The following is a 14,256-nucleotide window of genomic DNA, read 5'->3' as shown; positions in this document are numbered from 1 at the left end:
GGGCATAGAGAGAAGGGAACGTATCATTCATCTACTTATCAATTCATTCCTCAAACATTTATTGAGCACTTACTATGTGCTACACACTGTGTTAGGGCTTAGAATACAAAAGTGACAACACAGAAACAGACCCTGCTCCCATGAAGCTTTTAACCTTGCAGGAAATCAGCGAATTTAATGACACTTAATAATATATATTGAGCACCTACACAATACCTGGCCCAGACCTAGGCACTTTAATAGGACAGAATAATCATAACGGCTAGGAGTTGTTGAGTGTATAATAAGTGGCAGCCACTTAGCGTGCATTATAGCTCCTAAACCCTCTCAGCCCTGTGTGGTAGCACTGTTACTGTTCTCATATTACAGATGAGGCAGGTGAGACTCAGAGAGGTTAGGTAACTTTTCAAGGTCACACAGCTAGAAAAGGGCATGACTGACTCAAACCCAGGGCTGTTTGAGGCCAGGTGCTTAGCCACTATGTAATGCTCCTTCCAGAAATATTAGAAAGTCACAGTCCTGTCCCTGAATGAGCTCTATTAAGTAGAACAAGCAAGGCAAGTAAACATATCCCTAAACAATACTGTGCTACTGAACAGTAGAAAGGAACAAATCCTGTTGGAGGGTCAGATGAAGTCAAGAAAGGCTTCAGGGAAGAGGCGGCATTAGAGGTCTGACTGCAAGGATGGGTGGACTTTGAGCAAAGGGCCGAGGGAGGGAACCCACGGGGTAAAGAGTAGTGCACACTCTGACCTCTAGGGGGAGCTCAAAGCTCCTCTCCGCTCGGGGCAGTGGGAGGATACTGGTCAGGGCTAACGGACTAGGATGATACTGTTGGTTCATGAGACTTAGCTAAAGGGCTTTCAGAGAGATGGGGAGGAGCTTACTGACCTCATCATCACGCCGCACCTTGAAGTGTTCTCTCTTAGGTTTCGGTTTGAGGCTTGCTCTGTCTTCAGACCTCCAGAGCTCCAGTGGCTGTATGGTAAGAGGAGCGTGAGCTTCCCTCCTGCATGGAACACATTACTCTCTCTGAGTTGCTGTGAAAACAGACAGGACTAGGGGAAAGGAAGCAAGAGGGGCCCATCCAGTTCCCACTGATTCTGACATGTATCCGGGGTGAGAACTCTGGTCCAGCCCAGCTGACCAGGGTGAGTGATTCTACTTGTGCTTTGGGGTAAAGATTCTAGTAAAGAAAGTGAATCTCTGCCTGGCTTGTCCATTCTGTGCCTACCCCACAGGAAGTAGCTGTGGGGCATGACCCTGGACACTAGATGCTGCCTGTCTCCTCCCACGGAGGCAGGAACTTGCAGGGAGCAGCAAGCAGCCATGTATGACTAGAGTTTGGAACACACCTAAGGAGGAAGTGGCAGGGAAGTCTGGAACGTTATGGTGGGGACAGGTGCCAGTTATCACAGTGGACACATTCCGGAGGAATTGTAGGCATCTTTGGCCCCTGCTCCGGGGTCTCAGTGAGGGTGTTATTATCATCAGGAAGGTCCCCAACTCAGCTTGCTTTTCTCTTCTGGGCTGATTGTAATTTGGGCTGAGCTTAGCTCTCTCTCTCTCTCTCTTTCTTTAAATTTAATGAGGTGAAATTCGCATAATGTAAACGTCACCATTTTAGAATGAGCAATTCAAGGCATTGAGTACATTCACAATGTTGTGCAACCACCACCTCTGTCTGGATCCAAAACATTCCCATCACTCCAAAATAAACCTCATACCCACTCAGCTGTCATTCCTCTTTCCCCTTTGCCCTCGGCCCCTGGAAACCATCAATCTGCTTTCTTTAACTCTCTCTCTTTTGAAGACTGTTTAAAAATGAAACTAGTCAGTGTCTCAAGTATCTTTTACTGCAATGAAGAGCATAATCATGCAACACTCGTTCATCTAGGTCAGGGCTGGTTGTCAGGACATCAAAATACTTCTGAACCAGTTTGCAAATAACCAGTACTCCAAGTGCCCCCTGCCTCCTTGGCCTCCTCGGCCCACTCTCCAGGACCCTTGGGTGTGAGCCAGCAATGACAAGGCTGACGTCTAGTCCAGTGGGAGCCTTCAGATCTACTGCAGGGCTTTGGTTGTATCCTTTTTGGTGGGTAACACTGTTTGACCATCAGCCCTGTGGGGGAGGTTAGGATTAGAATTCTTCTAGATGTCAGAGCCTCTCCTTATCCAAAGACTACCTCCCATTGCTCACCTGTTTGCATCCCACCTGTGTTGAACAGTTTTACCATTTTTTAAATGTCTTAATCTAAAGTTCAATATTTTCTCTCCTTGATGTTTTTTCACACCTTGATGAACGATGTGCTGACTTTACCTAAAGTGTGCCAGATACACCTTCTGAGATGGAAGGATGCTATTTTGGGGAGAAATATGTTGCCGTCTCCCTAAAGGAGCCCAAGACATCTGAAGATGGCTTTCGTCTGTTCACTACAGGAGAGCAAGTGATGCGTTTAAGACAGACCTAGAAGCTGCTGCCACAGAGTGTCTGACCACAGTTGTGGATTGAAAAGAGGCACAGTCAGAGGGGAGAGGTCTGACCTCCAGGGGTTTTCAGAGGCAATGTGATGTCACTATTAAGGCTGCGGGCTTTGGAGCCAGAGAGCCTGAGCTCAAATCTCTGCTGTATGGTTACCAGCTACGTCACCTTGGAGAAGTCATCTAACCTCCTCAGCTCTCGGTTTCCACGTTGGTAAAATGGGGAAACAGTAATACTCCTGTCAGAAGATTTTTGTGAGGATCACATGAGCTAATACATGCAGAGCACTTAGCATAGTGCTTGGCTCATAGGAAGAGCTCGGTCTCCACTGGCTATTATGATTTAATCTTTATTTCTATCGTATTTGGGGATAAATCATTTTTGGCTTCCTAAAAAAGAGCAAAAAGAACATGGACTTAAAATCGGTAGGCAATGGTGAGTCACTGAGGATTTTTTGAAAGTAGGAATGATATGATAAGATCTCTGCTTTAGGAAGATTAATTTGTCTGCAGCTCACAGGCTGACCTGGAAGGAAGCGCGATTGGTCAGGAGGCTCACGTGACAGTCTGCACTGCGCTGTGCAATATGGCAGCCACTAGCCACGTGTGGCCATGTAAATTGATGAAAGTTAAATAAAATGAAAAACTCAGTTCTTCAGACACAATAGCCACCTTTCAAGTACTCAATAGCCGTGTGAGGCTAGTGGCTACAGTATTGGACAGCAAACATTTCCATCATTCTAGAAAGTTCTATCGGACAGTGCCAGTTGAGAGCAGTGGTTCTCAGTGTGCATCAGAATAACCTAGGAGGTGTGTTAAAATGCAGATCCCTGGGCTCCACCCCCGGAGTTTCTGACTCATGAGATCTGGGGTGAGGCCTAAGAATGTGCATTTCTAACAAGCTCCCAGGAGGTGCTGATGCTTCTGGTCTAGGATGCCCCTTTGAGAACCACATCTCCAGACCTGCACTTCTCAGTTCATGGTGTGAGGGAAAGAGGAGTTGTTTTGAGCTTGTTGAAAATCATGTATGTCTTCTTTATGTGTCCCTGCTAAGCCCATCTGGGATTTGGACTCAGTCTCTGTCCAGGATTGACAGGCTGGGGACGCTCCTGGGGGTCTGTTTCATGACGAAATATGCATAGGAGCTTTGGCTTTTCTGGCTGAAGAAGGATAAGGGTGGGGCTAATTCCGAGTCTGGAGAAGAGAGAAACTAATGAGGTAGTGAAGGAGCAGTATCTGCCGTCCCCTGTCCTCTGCCTGCCATTCTGGAGCTCGGCTTTTGAGGTCTGATGGAGAGGAGGTAGAGACAGATGCTTTCAGAACTAAAAAGCCAAGAATTTGCTGCCTTTGTCCCTCGGTTGTACCTTGACAACTTTCTCCCTGAGGCATGAATGACTCAAGTCTAGCTGCACGGTTGAGGGGGTTGGGGGAAAGGGGCTGGGGTATAAGTGACAGAATCCAATGATGTGAAAGTGGGGGAGACACATCACGTAAAACTTTGACATGTTACCCTGCCACTAGTGTGCCTCAAACTCGTTTGAGCTGCAGAAGGAAACACCATAGGGCTTGTGAGCCAGAGTACAGCATCTGTGGATGGACAGAGCCCTGGGACGTTCACCTGGGTCTGAGCTGAGCTTGGAATATCAGGCAGAGGCATAGGGTGGGGCTGTGATACACTGGAAGCAATAAAACCCTCCCCGTCCCAGCTGTGCACCATCTTACAGATGGTCATTGAACTTACACAAGCGTCTGAATGCAGTTTGGACATTCTTCCAGAACACACCAGCAGTACTTCTGTACAGATGGCAAATAGCTGTGACCCTCCTAAGATGGCTGTCCCCACTGTCCTAGCTGCTCTCCTGGGATCCTCCTTGGACCTCCCCACAGCCCAGGAACTAAAGTTAGTGCCTGGGCAAATCAGGGGCCTCCAAGACCCTTTGCTAATGCTGAGGATGGCGTCAGTAGTGGTTAGCTGGTGCCTAGGCTGTGCCATTTGGAAGTATTTTGAATATAACACCTGTTTGTGTGTGTATGTGGGGGTGTGTGTGTGTGTGTTCAGTGGTGAAGAGTGGGGGAGGGTGGGGAGGATTCCATAGGTGCTGCAATGGCCTTGAGATATGAATAGTTCGGTAAAATTATAATAAAAAAGAAATAGGAAGGATGATAGTTTCCTTCAGGCTGGTTAAGACCCATCACTTTAATCATCCATCCACCCAACCCACCCATCCATCCACCCATCCATCCATCCATCCATCCATATATACATACATCGACACATCTGTTCATCCATCCATTTAGAATAAATGGGTCCAGCAGGAAAATTCTCCTTCTTTTAGTGTTTCTTTGCCATTGAGGATGTTTGACAGTACATAAGGGAGAACATTCCTCTGTTGGGACTCCTCCTAACAGATGTTTTCTTCCCTCATCACCCCCGTATGACAGTAGAAGAAACAGAAAACTTATCTTCAAATGACAGCCCTTTCCTCTGACTGCCTGGGGAACATGGTGTGAGAATGTGGCTGTCAGGTTTTTAAAAATCTGTTGGATTTCATGATTCAGTGATGTGGTTAATGTAGATAGGGCTCTTCTATCAAAGCAGAGAGCCCATTGAAGAAATGAGAAAATATGTACTGTTTCTCCAGAGAAGGGAGGTAAGCCTGCCTTCCTCGGAGCTGGGGCGGCTTTTGTCCCAAGCCTCTGGAAATTAAACCCATCACTTAGCAGATTTCGGGGCTTCTGGGCCTTGCTGCTTGGGCTGCGCAAAGCTGCCGACAGATAGTTTTGATTGAATGTCCAAATTAAGCTGCCAAGTAGCAACTCTGCAGCTCCAGGGACCCCAAGTTAGTATTTATGTCACATCTTTAGAAATAATCACATTGTGAAGCAGCGCCGAAAGCCATGTCAGCAGCCACTGCAGCTGAGGGTCTGAACACCCCCCGCCTGGTGCTTCTGCTGTGTTTACTCAGCACACCGTCATAGTTCCCGTCCTGAGGATGGGGGCCAAGAGGCTGGAAGCCTCGTCTGTCCTTTTCTCTCGACTTGAGGCATGAGGTTGTCTCCAAACAAGAAATAAAGCTGTTTTTTGGATGCCTTACTCACAAACCACCTGTCCTAGGCACAAGGAAAGACCCCAGGGCCAGCCCGAGGGGATCAGATGTTCACGCAGGCAGAGTTTATTCCTTTTTTTCTCAAGCTGGTTTGAAGAGGGGATGCCCTGCATCCCCAGGGGGACCGGTGGTGATACTGGCTGCACCGTGGAGGAGTGCCAGGTGTTAAGAGACTAGGCTTGTGAGACCTCAAAGGGGGCCTAATCCAGCTCCTCCTTAGGGAGGGGAGTCTTCTCTGGCCTTCTGGGGTTGAGGTGGTATAGAGTCACTGGGTGTAGAGCAGCCCTGGGAATTGCAGAGAAACCTCTGTAGAGAACAGATGCCACTAAGTTGGGTTTAATGGCTTATAGAGCTGTCCAGCTTTCCGAGTTCTGGTTCCAAGGAGAACCCAGGTACAGACCACGGGAGTTGCATGGTTTGGACAGTGATGTACAGACTCAGAACTTGGAGGAATCAGCCAACTGCATCTTGGGGCATCCAAGTTGTATCCAATAACAATTTGTTAAGAATAATGTACACAAGACTGGCCTCCCATTAAGCAAAGAATTCTCTCAGATTTAGAGTAACCTTTCTTTTCTAATTAAAAAAGTAATTCATGCTCAACTGAGACCATATATTTCACTTCTCCTTTTTCCAAATTCCCACTGAATGACAAGGAGATTAAAAATGGGAAAGATTTATGAAGGCTGTCAACCAGAAAGAGAACGTCAGTCACATGCCAGAACTATTGAGGAATTTCTCTAAGATACAGTTCAGACAATAGTAGCTAATTTTGTCTCTTCTTTTCCAACAGTTAAGCATCTTAGTACTTTTCTTTTGTGTAATTGCACTGGTTGGTACTTCCAGAATGTTGTTAAATTATAGTGGTGATGGTGGGCATTCTTGATTTGATTGTGGCCTTAGTGGAAATAGAAATGTCTCTAGATTTTTACCAGTAAGCATGATGAAAGCCTTTGATATATTTATTATACTAAGAAAAGCATCCATCTAGTCCTATTTTTCTAAGAGTTAAAAGAAAGAATGATTACTGAATTTTGTCACTTGCCTTTTTGTCATTTTTTTGAGATGATAGAATTTTTCTCCTTTGACCTAGTTTTATAGTGAATAATGTTAATATATTTTTCTAAAACTATGAGGGTTTTGTTTAGACAGTATGTGAGTTTTTGAAAGATTACTTTGGAGTGGAGGAAGGGCTGGATGGAACAAGACTGGAGGCAAGAAACCAACTAGGAGGATCTTAATTTCACCAGGAGCAAACAAATGAGAGCTGAAGCGACAACCATGTGAGTAACTGCTGCTTACTATTCACTCACCGGCCAAAGACAATACCAGGCACTTTACAGGCTTTAATATAAAGTAATTGCAATAACACTATGATGTAATTATTATTGTGAAGGTGGTAGCAGTGTGGATGGTAAGAAGGGCTCAGGTGCAGTGAAATGGTAAAGAGGTAGAAGGAACAGTACACACATAGATTGCACCAGGGTGAAGAGACCAGGGTGATTTCCGGATTTCTCATGTGGACAGTTGGGTGGATGGTTGAGCACTCACCGAGAATGGCATTGAAAGGGGGAGCAGACATGGTAATGGGGGAGAACAGGGAGATAATGAGAATTATCGGACATGTTGAATTTGATGTACTTATGGGATATCCCATACAAGATTTCTGGTAGACAGTTGTATATACTGTTCTCTAAAGCTCAGTAATGGGAGTAGAGCCCCTGGGAAAATATGGAAATTAAAAAACAGACTTCTAAATCCATGGTTCAAAGAGGAAGTCTCAAGGAAAATTAAAAAATATTTTGAACCCATGAAAGAAAATGACACCAAAATTTGTGGAATCCACGTAAAGAAGGGCTTGAAATGATATATGTGTTGTGGAATTCTACCAAACATTTGAAGAAAAAATAACACTGATTCTTCTAGAAAATAGAAGCAGAGAGAACACTTCCTAACTTATTTTGTGAGGCTAGCATTACCCTGCTACCAAACCAGACAAAAATAGTATGAGAAAACTACAGACAAATATCCCTTATGAACATAAATATGTAAATCCTCAACAAAATATTGGCAAGTCAAATCCAGAAATATATAAAAAGAGTAATATACTCCAACCAAGTGAGTTTTATCCTGAGAATGCAAGGCTGGTTCAATAATCAAAAATCAGTTAATATAATCAGCCATGTTAATAATCAGAAGAAAAGCAAACACATGAACCTATTGATTGATGTGGAAAAAGCGTTTGACAAAATTTAATGTCCATTTATGATGAAAGGAAAGAGTAGAGGTATTAGAGGGTTTGATGAAGTCAAAATATTGGTGTAAGGGGGTAGGGAAGTAAAAGGATAAAAGATTACTTGAGAGTTCAGAGGAAGTGCCATTCTGGGTGAAACTCCAGGTGGCTGAATTGTAATGGAGGGGAAGCCATGAGAAGAAGTCGATTGATCACATTTGGCTTCAGATCATCTCTCATTCTCTTACACTCCTCCAGGTTCATTTGTATGAAAATCACATTGGAGGCATACTCTTTTAGCCCTGAAATTTATCTTGATAGTTATGTAACTTGATCTAAATTCTCTCAAAGGAGAAAGGAAATCAACATTTGTTGAGCCTCTGCCATGTACTTTACATTCTGCTTTAATGCTATTATCCTCTTTAATTAGAGTAACCATATAATTTATTGTCTGCACTGGGACCCTTTGAGAGTCAAAGGACAACAGAGATAAACTGAGGCTGTGCTGGGCAAACCAGTGTATATGGTCACCCTAGTTATTATCCAACAGAGTTGTCTGTGGTTTTATCAGCATTTCGGAGATGGGAACTGAGGCTCAGAGAAGTCTTTGACTAAGACCACCCAGTTAGCGGGAGTCATGGCAGAGGTAGAATTCAAACCCAGTTTTGTCTGACTCCAAAGTCCGACTGTTGCTAACGTGGTTCCCGACTCGTCTGCGCTAGCTCCCCACCATCATTTCACTTGCCATGGCTTGACAGGCTCTCTTTTAGACAGACACTGTGACGGTCCCAGCTGGAAGTCTGTCTCAACACAGTTAATTAGATGTGTGATAACTGTACCACTGCCAGCAGTGACAGGAAGCCAGCTGTTCTAGGAGCCCTTGGCCAGGACATGCTCGGGATGACTTAGATGCTGCGTGTGAGCTGCCCAAAGACCCTGGGTTTGCTTGCTTTGCAATCAGAACCTATCAGTTGAGGCCATAGGGGATGGCTAGTTAAGAAGAGTGGGAAGGGGATTCTGATGGATCCAAGGCTCACGAAAGCCATAGCATCAGTGAACACTGGAATTAGAAGAAGTAATAAGTAAACAGGAGTCAAAGGGACACAGGTGTAGGAGTACACTTTAGAGCAAAGGGCTAAAGAAGCGTCCACCTTGAGAAGGTGTCGCAGGGTGGTGGGGAGAGAGATGTGGTTAGCAAAAGGCAGAGGTAACCTGTCAGCCACCAGGAAGTCACTGGAGTAGAAAGAGAGGAGTGTGGCAGGGTAGTGAAAATAAGTTGGTGGCTCTGAAATCTTTCACCTGTTTAGTCTCTTGGCCTGCAACCCTGCTTTGATCCTGGGGTATGTGCTGGCAGTGTCCCGCTGATCTCAGCGTGGTCCTCCAGAGTCTGTGCATTGTTCCCCAAGGGTTCTGTGATTCACACCAAGAGTTTTTAAGCAGCTCTCTGCAGACCCAATTGCTCTATAGCCTTTGGGGAACAGGATGAGGTCCTTGAAGGCCAGGGCAATGGATTCTTGGAGGCTGAAGATGCGCAACTGGATTGTTTTTTTAAAAAAATTAGTTTTAATAACACAATCAATACAAGAATGCATTCTCTTTGCAATAAATTTAGAATGTGACAGATACAGCTAAAGTCTCTTTTGCCCACAACTCTTCCTCTTCCTCAGATGTAATCATTATTTTATTCTATTTTATTATTTTTTTTCCCTGCCCAATGCCCCAGTACATAGTTGTATATTTTAGTTGTAAGTCCTTCTAGTTCTTCTGTGTGGGATGCCGCCACAGCATGGCGTGATGAGCGATGTGTAGGTCTGCGCCCAGGATCTGAACCGGCAAACCCAAAGCTGCCAAAGCAGAGCGCAAGAACTTAACCACTGTGCCACCAAGCCAGCCCTGTGATCATTATTTTAAGTTAGTTTTAGCTATATCTTTCCAGACTCTTTTCTGTATGTTTACATTCCTATATAACCTTGTAGAAAATTTATTTTTTTGTACTTTTCTCTTGAAGATTTGGAAGGGCCTTGTTTTTTAAAAGCTTTTATTTTGACATAATCTCAAAGTTACAGAAAAGTTGCAAGAATAGTACAAGCCACATCTGTATACTCTTTGCCTGATTTACCAATTGTTTATATTTTGCCCCATTTGGTTTATCGTCCTCTTTATTAAATATTTTAATATATGTGTATCTTTTTTTTTCTGAGCCATCTGAGAGTAAGTTGGAGTCATGGTTCCCATTTGCCCCTAAATACTTCAGTGTCTATTTCCCAAGAACAAGGACCTTCTCTTACATATGCATAGTATAATTATCCAAATCAGGAAATGTAACATTGACCCAATGCTGTTATCTATCTAGTCCACCGTCCAGATCTAGATATTATCTACTGAACCACTGATGTCCTCAGACCTTTTTCTTAAACAAAGGGTGTTATGTTGTAATCATTGATCTTCATCTTGTTATCTTCTTCACGTTGGTGCATATAGACACCCAAGTCTTATTACTATGTGCCTGGTATTTGACAGTGTGAATATGCTGTGGATTATGTACCGTTTCTCCTGTTGATGGGCGCTCAGGTTATTTCCTACTTTCTGTTATTGCAAACGTCCTCAAAGCTAACTGAATGTTACTGAGTGTTGCTTTGAATAACTGTTCTGAGGATACACAGTGAGGACAAGTGAGGACTCATGATGTTGAAGAAAGTTCCTTCAAGAGGAGTTCATAAAGAGACGCCCCATGATCCTCACAATATGAGATAAAGGCTTTGAAGCAGCAAAATTATTCGGACTTTTCCAATAGATAGTTGTATTTTTGGGGGAGAAAAAAACAGTTGGAAAATTATTGGTGAAGAATGATTCTTAGGAAAATAGTTAACATTAGTGCTATCTTTTTATGTATTCAGCACTGTTTTAAGTAACTTTTACCAGAATGCAGAGGCCTCATTTGCTCTGAAGACCCTTTGATGGAAACAGCCAGACCTTACCCCCCACCTGGCTTCACTCCAAGGCAAGCAGCGTTCCCTGGATCAGGACGCTTTTCTCCTGTACATTTAGCCGTCTTCCACCAGGGGGGAAGGTTGCTATTTCTGCTTTGTGTAAAGCATTTTGTACCATCTGGGCTGGCTGAATTTCAACAAAGATAGTAAAGAAACATTTATCAAGAAAAATCAAAGTCAGTCTCGCCAAGTGTGGTCTAGAGAGATTTGCTTCCTCGATACATATGTGGTCTCTTGCTGCTGAGAAACATGACTCTACTCTGAAAAGCTTCAAGAGGGACAGGCTTTGAGTCTTAGCCTGCAGCTACTGTCAACTGCTCATGATACCATGGTTTTAGTAACCAGAGCCCTTGGAGACGTGAATGCCAGCAGTCCCAGAATCAATTCCACTCCATTCCTTGCCACAGAAATTCTTGGCCCCTTCAGTAGAGGATAGACCCAAAAGGACAGAAGAAGAAGAAAGGGTCTATGAGGGCTGAGGGAGAGATGGAGTCAGGTGCCACTTAGGAATGTTTGGTTCAGGGGCAGTAGATGCCCAAAGAGAGATCATTCTTAGACCGTTAGTTGTAAGATTGGCTCAAGCGTCCCACACAGTTGTCCTGCAAAGAGCACTCTGAAAGAGCCCTGAAGTCGTAAACTTACACGAGAAGAATCTTCTCCTGATGATTACCCTGTGTATCAGTTCAAGGACGGGGAAGGGCAGCGTGGCCTTAGCAAAGAGAAGAAAGATGCACTGTTTCCACTTGCCAATATGTGTATGATATGTGTTGCCAATCTACCAGACAAGTTTCTGGCACTTCAGAGTGTCTCAAATCGTGTTTTTATTCAGCTCACTATGTGATAGATGTGTCATTCGAAGAGCCCAGCCTAGAAACCGTCACATGCTGTTTTCCTTGGAAGGCTCAATAAATGAGAGAAAATAATGTTGGAGATTGTATTCTGTGGGGAAAATGCATGGGGATCTTAAGAAATTATATCATTTAGAAAAGCTTTACTTAATGTGTGCTCCATGGACCTGCAGCCTCAGCATCACCTGGGAACTTGTTAGAAAAACAAATGAGCAGGTATTGCTCCAGACCTGGTGGATCAGAATCCATCTGTGGGAATGGGTCCCAGGAATCTGTGTCTCTCAAGCCCTCTGCCTGACTCTTAGCACACACTGAGGTTTGAGAGACACTCCTGGGGAAGGGTTGGATTGGTCAATGCATTATTCTCAAGAAGAAAAACCACAAGTGGTTCTGTCTGATATCAGTCCATTCGGAAATGGCTGTCATCATCATCATAAAAATGAACAAATGTAAAAGAGGGAACTGAATATTAATAATAATAATGAAACAGCAGGAATATAGCTAGCATTTATTGACTATTTCCTAGATGCTACATTTTATGCTAAACATGTATATTCATTTTTTTTTTAAAGATTGGCACCTGAGCTAACAACTGTTGCCAGTCTTTTTTTTTTTTTCCCTGCTTTTTCTCCCCAAATCCCCCCAGTACATAGTTGTATATTTTAGTTGTGGGTCCTTCTAGTTGTGGCATGTGGGATGCTGCCTCAGCGTGGCCTGATGAGCAGTGCCATGTCCATGCCCAGGATCCAGATCAGTGAAACCCTGGGCTGCTGAAGCGGAGCATGCAAACTTAACCACTCGGCCATGGGGCCAGCCCCTAAACATGTGTATTCTTTATCCAATTGTACTCCTGTAACAACCCTATGAGGTATGCATTATCTTCACTTCATTGGTTAAGAAATTGAATTTAAAAATATGAAGTAACTGCTAAGCAAGATGCAGACCCTGGCATCTTATAGTCTCGTATCCACTACACCATATGACCTGGCTACTGTCTTATGAAAAATCAACTATACTTTATATAAATTTGGTTTTATATATTTCTTGCGGGACAGGATCAACATCTTATATTTTCCCCTGTGTCCCCAGTGCCTAGCAGAACGCCTAGCACATAGTAGGAACTTGCTTGTTGAACTGAACTGAACTGAACTGAATCAAAGTTAAAAACGTAAAAAAGTGAAAAAAAAAAAGTTTCTGATGCAAGAATGAGATGCAACTTACAAGCTGAGATGGAGCATGAATTCAATCTGTGGATAAATGGAAGAAAGTGCCATATGCTAGAGTACAGAAAAGTGTCAGTGCAGCATAAACTACAACTTGCATCCTGGGGTCCCTTGTCACTCATCTGGCAGCCCATGCAGCCCTTTTCTCATCTAATTTATTCAGTTCCAACCCCTTACCAGCTGTATGATCTTAGGCAAGTCAGTTTTTCCCCCCAGCAAGGGTCAGCTGCTTGGATGTAAGATAATAAAAGGAAGATATTTTAATTTAATTAGGGATGGGGTTTTGTCAGAGAAGTAAAATGGAAAGAAGGGGACTTGAGGGTGTTTTCAAGGGAGTGATTAGAATGCACCATAAAATCTAAGCTGGGGTGGATGGGGTAAAGGCAGGAGGGAATGGGAAGGAAGACAAAATGTGTTGGGCTCGATAGATTGATTGGTGGTGAAAGGCTTGTTGCAGTGGGGTACTAGAGTTAATGAACTGGAAGAATGGGAAGTGGTGTAAGGTTGTGGGTTGTGGGGTACATGAAACTGAGATTGAGAAAGTGGTGTAATTTCTGGGATGATAAGCTCAAGGTGGAGGTGACTGTGATGGGGTGGAAGCAACGTTTGCAGGAATTGAGAGAGTGCTTTAGTCCCTACTTTCCAATCTTTTTTCTAATTTGTTTTTCTTGCCATCAGTGTATAGAACTGTTTCTGTTGTCTTATTGCACTTATGGAACACTTAGAAAAAATGTTGCAAATGGCTAGGGTAATGTGTATCTTTGACTTGTTCCTGACTTTAATAGGATTGCATTTATCATTCACTGTGCTATTATTATTTCAGATAACCCTTGTCCTGTGAAGAAAATTCCCTGCTATTTCCAGCTAATTGCAATGATCCTATGGTTTTTTTTCCTTTGACCTATAAATATGATGAATATTTTAATAATAATTTTCTAAGGTTGAACCATCTTTGCATTCCTGGTAGGAGTCATTATATATTAACCTGGCAGATAGTTTGATTCAATTCGCTAATATATTACTTTGAATTTTTCTCTCATAAGTGAGATGGTTGGCACTGTATCCTTTAAATCTGTACAACTCCCATTTTCTTGTCTCCTTCCTGTGGCTACCTACGTTACTGGTTTTTGAATTGATTCCTAATTGACTTTCTCCTGTTTCTCCAGGCTGCTACCTTGTTCCATCTCATCCTTCCCATGGCTAGTTGCATCTACACTGCTGACCCTCTGCTTCCTTTCCTTCTCTAAACTGGCCTTATAGCCTCCTTTACCCAGGGTGTTCTTGATTGAGGGTTGAGCCTAACTACAATACATACCAATATTTTTCCAACCTTCTCTCTGTGGGCTGTCTGGGTACTGGTTATGGGGTGTACAT

At 43.5% G+C, this 14,256-nt stretch overlaps 1 protein-coding gene across 2 annotated transcripts in view; it reads left to right on the top strand.

Annotated features, from left to right (window-relative positions):
- Positions 1–14,256, top strand: part of PRKCB (protein kinase C beta) — a 304,452-nt gene that overhangs the window by 192,582 nt on the left and 97,614 nt on the right. The gene's annotated exons all lie outside the window — the stretch shown is intronic.

This window comes from Equus asinus, chromosome 14 (genome assembly GCF_041296235.1).
Source record: "Equus asinus isolate D_3611 breed Donkey chromosome 14, EquAss-T2T_v2, whole genome shotgun sequence".
Taxonomy (NCBI): Eukaryota; Metazoa; Chordata; class Mammalia; order Perissodactyla; family Equidae; genus Equus; species Equus asinus.
The sequence above is the reverse complement of the archived record's forward strand: the minus strand, read 5'-3'. Positions and strand labels throughout refer to the sequence as shown.